Here is an 8,563-nt window from a genome sequence, read left to right as displayed (position 1 = left end):
ACCCTTGCGGGCATATCGCGCAATGTTCACTTATGCTTGCCCGCATACAACTTTCCCCAACACGCGCACAGTTGAGCGTGCATTCACATGGTGACTCCCGAAAACTGCAAAGGTCATAGGATTTCTGGACACGGCAGATGATGCGCAACAGCAGTCTATCATGTTCATAGTACTCACGTTTCACAAGCACACACAAGCACACTCATCACCGCATACTCACGTCTTCTCAGATTCAGTACTCCTTCATTTTCATACTCGCATCTTGCTGCACACTCGTGAGTATTTACGCAAACTCACCTTCCGACGTAATGTGAGTCAGTTTACACATGATTGAGTGTGCTTGCCTATATATGCTCGATGTGCAGTACCTTTCGTTTTATTGATTGGCCAGAACGATCACGTACTACAAGACTCGTTCATACGTTGACGTTGGATAAATTGTTACAAGTTGTCTTATTAGCATTGTTACTGCCGTCAACGTTTAATGTAGTCCAAACATGACTACGTGTTTTGCCTTACTTTGTGTTGACTCCCACGCCGCTGACGGTCGCTTTCCATGTTTGATGAGGCATGTCTTTCGCCGTAAATATTGGGCACAATTTAAATCACTGAGTACTCTGCTACGAGAGAACGACATGTTGTCCCTCATAACCAGGGACACCGCAGGAAGATTGGCTTAGTGTTTAGAAAAAAAAAAGTGTGTTCCTTACAATGGCAGCGTGGTACGCCGTCCCAAAAAGATGCCATCACGCTTAGAAAACAAGTCCGGTGGGTGTTACACTTCGTAACATCTGAAGGCGAAAGCGTGGCCGCACTCATGCAAGGCAGGTGAACCGCAAGATGCTTGGCTTTAAATCGACGTTTTAAACGCCTCATTTTTTCTATGCGTTTCCAAAGGCGCAAGTACAGGCTCTTCTTCTCCTCTAAGTGTTTCTCAAGCTCAGCGTCCGCAATGCGGAATCCCCTTGCATTAGGCATCGTTTTCGTGCGCACGCATCAGCACGAGCCTCTTCTGTAGTGGTATAGTTGCGCGGCCGGTCGCGATACGCAGGGAGGGGACGCTCCATCGCTGGTCTCTCAGCCGTCGACTAGCGCTGCCAACAACAGCCGCCGCAGCAGCTGCTTTGGGTGGGACATCATTGGCTCGTGCTCACGCACCCGCTTTTCTCAGAACATGTGCCTGTTACTCCGCGAGGTAGTTGACCGTTTATAACTTGTCCTAGGTCTCCTGCTGCAATTACAATTGCACACGGGTGGCGTAATGCGCTCTTTCCTGCCTCTCTTCCTGCTTCCCTTCTTCGTGCTTGCGCAGTACTCCACCAGTTCCCCATGAACGAACTAGGCTGCAAGAAGGTCTTACTGCAATTACACTTCCGAAGCACCCACTATACCTACACTATACATATGTAAAGCGATCCGCGCACCTACGTAGCTGTACACTTGATGGACGCTGTGGCTGATCATGAATTATGGCTGAGCCCCTTGAAATGGGTTGCAAGCTTTCAATCACCCACACATTCGTTACGCAATTCACACGGTGTGACGCCTCCAGCGATTGTACGCTTCTACGCAGTATTGCATCTGTTCGGGGGCGTGGCCAATTTAAGGGGGAAGGGTTTCAACCTCTCCCCCCCGAAAATTTTCATTTTTGCTTGAGTATATATTGTCGCGATGCAACGCGAGGAAAAGACAAGAAGACCTTTCGGCAGCGAAACAGCGTGTTGAAAATCAGCTGAACAGGCGGAACGTCTTCTTTTTCTTCAACTAATCACAGCCCCACTAGATGGTGTCCGTTAAAGCCCCCCATCGTCGTCGTCGTCCACATGTAGTATACACGCGTCATTTGCCTCTCCCTAAAGGAGCATCGTCCCGATGCTAAATCAGAAACGCAGTTTTTTTTTTAAACAAAGGTCTCGCACAATCACTCGCTGACATATGGCTTCATGCGCATAACATGCACAAGTTCAGGACGGTGCTGGGTACGCCTCGTACAATGGGGACTGTCGGGGACGACTTCGTAGGTGACATCACTCAGGCGTCGCAATACTCGGTATGGTCCGAAGTATCGCCTTAACAGCTTTTCGGATAGTCCTCGTTTCCGTATGGGCGTCCAAACCCATACTCTGTCGTCGGCTTGGTAAACAACTGTTCTGCGGTGAGCATTGTAGCGGCCTGCGTCGTAGTCTTGTTGCTGGCGGATCCGCAAGCGGGCAAGTTGCCTAGCTTCTTCCGCGCGTTGCGTAAACACATCGGCGTCGGTGTCAGTGTCGTCACATTCGTGCGGCAGCATCGCGTCCAGCATAGTCCGCACCTCCCGTCCGTGAACGAGGCTGAACGGAGTCATGCGAGTCGTTTCTTGCTTGGCCGTGTTGTACGCAAACGTGATATAAGGCAAGATTTCGTCCCAATTTTTATGTTCAACGTCAACGTACATTGAAAGCATGTCTTCAATCGTTTTGTTTAGACGCTCTGTTAACCCGTTCGTTTGCGGGTGGTAGGCGGTGGTTTTACGATGAGTTGTTCCACTCAGCATCAAGACGTGATCCAAAACCCTACTGAAAAAATCCATATGCCATCTTACGGGAAATATACGGATTCCGTATATTTTCCATATAAAACATATGGATTTTGTGCGGACGTATACGGATGCATACGGAAATTGTACGGAAGATATGGAAAGTAACATATGGTACATAAGGAATTCCGTACGGGTGTATGGATAGAGTCTTAAGGAACACACGAGATCCGCATCTGTTATACGGACAGACCCATGCGGCGATACGGAATATATGGAAACTATGATACGGAACGTGCGGAAACGGCATGGGCATACGGAAAGAACAAACGGAATCCGTATCTGATTTGGAAATGCCCATGTGGCAATAAGGACTATATGGAAAGCATGGTCTTCTGCATAAGGAGCATAGGCGTGCGCAGGGTTCCCCTTCAAGGGGGCGAAGGTTCGTTGCAGCGCCCCCTCCCAATTATGTCAGCGCCCCCTGGGGGGGGGGCGCTGACATTGCGCCCCCCCCCCGAGTCGCAGCGCCTCCTTCCCTATTATGTCACTGTGTGGAACTGACTTTGCGGCCCCCCTCTTAGGTGAATAGGGGGGGGGCGGCCCCCCCTGCCCCCCCCCCCCCTTGTGCGCACGCATATGACAAGGAGGATGCGTGGGCACACTGGTGGAATTGAGCGGAACCCATTCGTGTGATACGCATGTGCGGAAAACATTTGTACGGCAGAAGTGAAAATATTTTTAGCGCATAAGCTTCTCTATGAAATATGCAGAATATTTATTTATTTCTGAACACTAAAATATTAAAAGATCATATTATGGCGATTAAAAAATAAACATATGCAGGCTTCAATAAACAAACAAGGCACAGTAATTATTGCAGGAATAAGAATGATATATATGCAAAAGTATAAAAACACAAATAGACTTACCAGCACAAAAATATAACCCAACTTGAGTATTCCCTCATGTTCATAGTCGTCTGTAGGGTATGATGTTCATACTCACGTCTACTTACACCCCTCAACACTCACCCATACTCAGACTCACGGCTACTCACACCAATGAGTATTCACGTGGTGTCTACTCACACCTCTCGACGACTCTTACTCACACCTACTCACACCAATGCCTATTCACTCACGTCTAATCCTACCCGTCAACACTCAATGCCTACTCTTATTGATGAATATTAACTCATGTTCATAATCATGCCTACCCCCACCCCTCAACACTCACTCATACTCACACTCATGCCTACTCACACCGATAAATATTCACTCATGTTCATACACACATCTCACATCCCTCATTCCTGGCTCATACTCACACTCACGAGTACTCACTCATGTTTATACTCACACCGACTAACACTCATTGTACTCACTCACATCCATACTGCACACCGACTCACACTCATGAGTAACCACTCATGCTCATACTCAGGTTTGCTTAAGCCCCTTGCTACTCACTCGTAATCACACTCACACCTTTCAAATGACTGTGAGTGTGTGTACTCATGAGCATAGTTCGGCAAAAAATGTGGAGCTCACTCAGGCTCACTCACCAAGAATATTTTGCCTTTAGTGCTCACTCGGACTCAGACTCACCAAAATTTTTCTAAACCAGACTCACTCGGACTCAGACTCACTGAAGGTTTTCTCAACTGGACTCACTCGGTCTCAGATTCACAAAAATATTACTCAGCCTGACTCACTCAGACTCAGACTCATGGCTCGATCTGAGTCTGAGTCGACTCATTAGTGAGTTTGCCGACCTATCCTTATGTGAGTATGCCGAGCTGATTTTCACATCTTCTCTAGGTAAAAGACCTGTATACGCATTGATGGTTGCAAATGATTCAGTTCAAAAAAAGTGAGTTTTGTATTCATAAAAATATTTGTCTATGTTCATGGATTGGTTACCCAGAAGCTGTACAAGGTGGGCTGAAAGTAATATGCCTTAAAGTAAGTCAATGAAGTTCTTTAGCTGCGGTTAAGCACAGCGTGAAATTACTAGTTTAACCCATTGTAGTAGCACATGAACACTGGCAACAGACACATTCTCTTTGCCATAAAATGACTCCACAAAAACTGTTTTTCTTTTGTCATAATTGTGTGTTATTGAACTTCCTGTATTCTCAGTATTAAACCAACAATGACTTCAATCAAAGAAGACCCAGTGGCCTGCAGGCCTTGCTGTTTGGAAAGATTCACATTGAACAAGCACTTTCTCTGAAGCTGTATTAGGCTGTCCTTCATTTATATGTATGTGTACGTCATAAGAGCATAGTCACCTTAATATCGCTTGCACACACTTAAGTTCTGCCTAAAAGACCACATTAAATATATATCAGAGATCACGATTTAAGGTATACACGTGTAAATCGTTCATAAACTAGTGGTGCTACCTGTATGTCCTCTTTATATTATGCAATTTTAACTTCTCTGAGACACTGGTCTTAATTAAATACATTTTCTTACATATTGTGATATACATACGCACAGTGTTGTACATATGAATACTTCATGAAACAAATGTATGCAGTTTTTGTCAAAAAGCTTCACTCTCAACCATTTATTTGCTCAATAGGGTTTAAGAGCACACATGTGTTTACATAGTTCAGCCATAAAGGAAGTATTGATGCACACAAATCTGTAGAAGAGAAAGCTCACTGCTCTCATTAAGAGTGACAATGTTGCACATCTGATCCTACTACTGTAATACCTTTGTCATCAGCTGGTTATACAGCTGAATAAGTGCCTGATCTTTTTTTTACATGTTGTCGTATGTGCTAATAAGTAAGAATGCTGTTCAAATCTCAAGTGATCAATAACACATACGCATCATCACACTGATGCTCACTGTTGAAGATCCCAAACCGCATGTCGAGCTGCTTGGTTATCAGTTTTCATGCAAGTTATCAACTAGCCAACTGTAAAATACAGATATATGAAGCAAATTTGCCTCTCTGCTCTACTTTCCTATAGACCCTGGGTGTTGATGCACATGATTAATACCTATTTATACTACAGGGGTACATAAAATGAAAGAGAAAATAAAAAGAGGTAAAAGACGAAAGAAAGGCAGGCAGGTTAACCAGGTTGAATTGACTTGCTGCCCTACAGTCAGTGGGAAGGTGATCAGAAAAAGAATTACTCATGAAGGCACAAGGGATGTGTACGCACACATAACCGTGTTCATCAATGATGCATCTATGAGGACTCACGTTCATACTCACACCTACTCACTAACATTCATACTCACGCCAACTCACTCTGATGTGTACTCACTCACGTTCATACTCAGGGTTGCTCATGCCCCTCATCACTCACTCGTAATCACAGTCATGCTTTTCAAATGAGTGTGTGTACTCACAAGTGAGTAGTATGTCAAGCCGTAGTCGTCATATCTACTGTAGGTAAGAGACCTATATACACAAAGATGGTTGCAAGTGATTCAGTTCGACAGAAGTGAGTTTAGTATTGAGAAAAATATTTGTCTATATTCATGGTTTGGCTACCCAGAAACTTTACAAGGTGGGCTGTAGTAGGATGTCCTAGAGTAAGTGAATGACGTTATTTAGGTGTGGCTAAGCACAGCATGAAATTACTCGTTTAACCTTTGTAGCAGCACATTCGCAGTGGCAACAAAGACATGTTCATACTGTCATAAAATGCCTTCATGAACACTGTTCTTCATTTGTCATAGGTGTGCGTTATTGAACTTCTGGTATTCTTAGTATTAAACCAACAAAGACTTCAACCAATGAAGGCCCGGTGACCTGTAGGCTTTTGCTAATTGAAAAGGTTCACATTGAACAAGCACTTTGCCTTAAGCAGTATTAGGCAGTACTTCCTGCATTATATACGTCATGAGAGCATACTCAGAGTCACCTTAATATGTAACTTGCACGCACTTAACTTCTGCCTAAAGGATCATACTAAATGTATCTCAGGGATCCCAATTTGAGGTAGCAAGTGTATGTGGTTTAGACTAGTAGTGCTACCTGTGTGTCCTGTATATGACGCCATTTAAACTTCTCTGAGACTGGTTTTGGTGAAATACGTTTTCTTCCACGATGTACCATGCGTGTGCACAGTGTCATGCGTATGAAAACTTTATATAAGAGACAAACATATTCAGTTTTTGGTAAAGAGTTTCACTCTCTCCCATCTAGTGTACAGAGAGTCTTAGTGCACAGATCTGTTTACATAGTTCAGCCATTGGTGTACTTACACCTGTTCAAGAGAAAGCTATCACCAAAAATGACAGTCTTGCACTTCTGATCTTATTACCGTAATACATTTGTCGTCAAGTTATATGGCTAAACAACTGCCTCATTTATTCACATGTTGTTGTATGTGCGAGCAAGTGTGGACATTGTTCAAATCACAGGCGATCAATAACACCTATGCATCGTCATACAGAAGCTCCCTGTTGAAGATCCCAAACCACATGTTGAGGTGCTTGGTTATTACTTTTCATGCAAGTTATCAAGTGGCCAATTTGAAGTACAGACGAATGAAGCAAACTTGCCTGTGCTCTACTTTCTAATAGACAATGAGTCTTGACACATATGTTTAATACCTCTTTCAACAAGGGTAGATGAAATGAAGTGGAAAAAAAAGAGAGGCAAAAAGATGAAAGAAAGGCAGGGAGGTTAACCAAGCTGAACTGATTTGTTGCCCAACAGTGGAAGGGGGGGGAGTCGTGGTCAGAAAAAGAGCACAACTGATGTGCATGGACACATAACAGTGTTCATCATTGATGCACGGATACTCACGTACAGAGCTGGGTTGTTTTGAGAAATTGCAATAGCATTGTTTCAGCCCGCATTGCAGATTATGCTTGCAATGGTATCTTATATGATAAAATTTAAGCGCCTGTTTTAATAAGTTTGGAGACGCAACAAGGGCTTTAGAATTTAGATCATGGCTGCGTGGACACACATGTGCCACACAGAGAGTGCAATAAAGTGAGGATGCTCGAGGTTCACCTTAATTAAAGAGTGCAGCACGATAGCATAATCGTGGGGCCCCGAGTGCATCATCTTCTCAACTGCTAGCCTGGCTTCAGTTCTCGGTGAATGCCTCAACCGTGCCGCAAGGAAACGAACTTGTGTGTGCGTAACATGGGCCATTTCAAACTATCCTAGAATGTCTATACTGCAAGTACAGTTGCGTAATACCCACTACACTGTAGGTCGTCATTTTGGAAAGGGTGAATTTTCAAACAATCAACATTGTACACTTTCTATCACTTTAATTTGTGCCCCTAGTTTTTTGTTTAGCTCGGTCCCTTTTTGCGGTCCTTATTTTGCAATATCGTCAAGTGGATAATGCCAAAAAATAGAAAAATAACCGGTGTGCAAGCAAACGCAGTGCCACACACATATTCTAACCTAATGTTTTTTGTTGTATTTTTAAGTTTCAGCACCCAACACGCTAACAGGAATAGCAACATCAATGTAAATGAAAAAAAAAGAAAAAAAAGCATTAACTGACTCTAACCCACGTAAACAAGTTGTGATCTCTACGCGCGAGCCTGCTACGCCACCCGCACACCTGTCGTGACAGCTTCCTAATTTAATAGATCAAAGTGCTTACGCGCTATCCGAGAGTGCATAGTAGGTACAATATGAGATCATACTTATTATTGCGGGCATATATTTTGGGACCGTATCTACGCCTCACACTTTTCTCGTATCTTTTCACTATAGGTTGCCGATCGCTCGCGTATGAAAACACGGATGCTTACACACAAGCAATGTAATTTACACAAGCAGTTGAAGCTTGTTCCCCGACGCTCTCTTGCGATTAATAGTCGGCTATCGCGCGAAACTGGAGTGATACGCCGTTAACCCGTGCGTCTAGCTGTGTTCCCCTCCGTGGCTGTCTCGCTCGATCACGAATTCAGCGCGGGAAATGAAGCACACGGCAGTGCCTCGCGTAGCGGCGACATCAGTTGATCACGCCGGCTTGCTTCCCTTTGCTTCAACGCAACGAAACATATGCTTTACAAGATCACATACTGCATTACGTAAAA

This window comes from Rhipicephalus sanguineus, chromosome 7, assembly GCF_013339695.2.
Source record: "Rhipicephalus sanguineus isolate Rsan-2018 chromosome 7, BIME_Rsan_1.4, whole genome shotgun sequence".
Taxonomy (NCBI): domain Eukaryota; kingdom Metazoa; phylum Arthropoda; class Arachnida; order Ixodida; family Ixodidae; genus Rhipicephalus; species Rhipicephalus sanguineus.
This window is presented reverse-complemented; position numbering follows the sequence as displayed.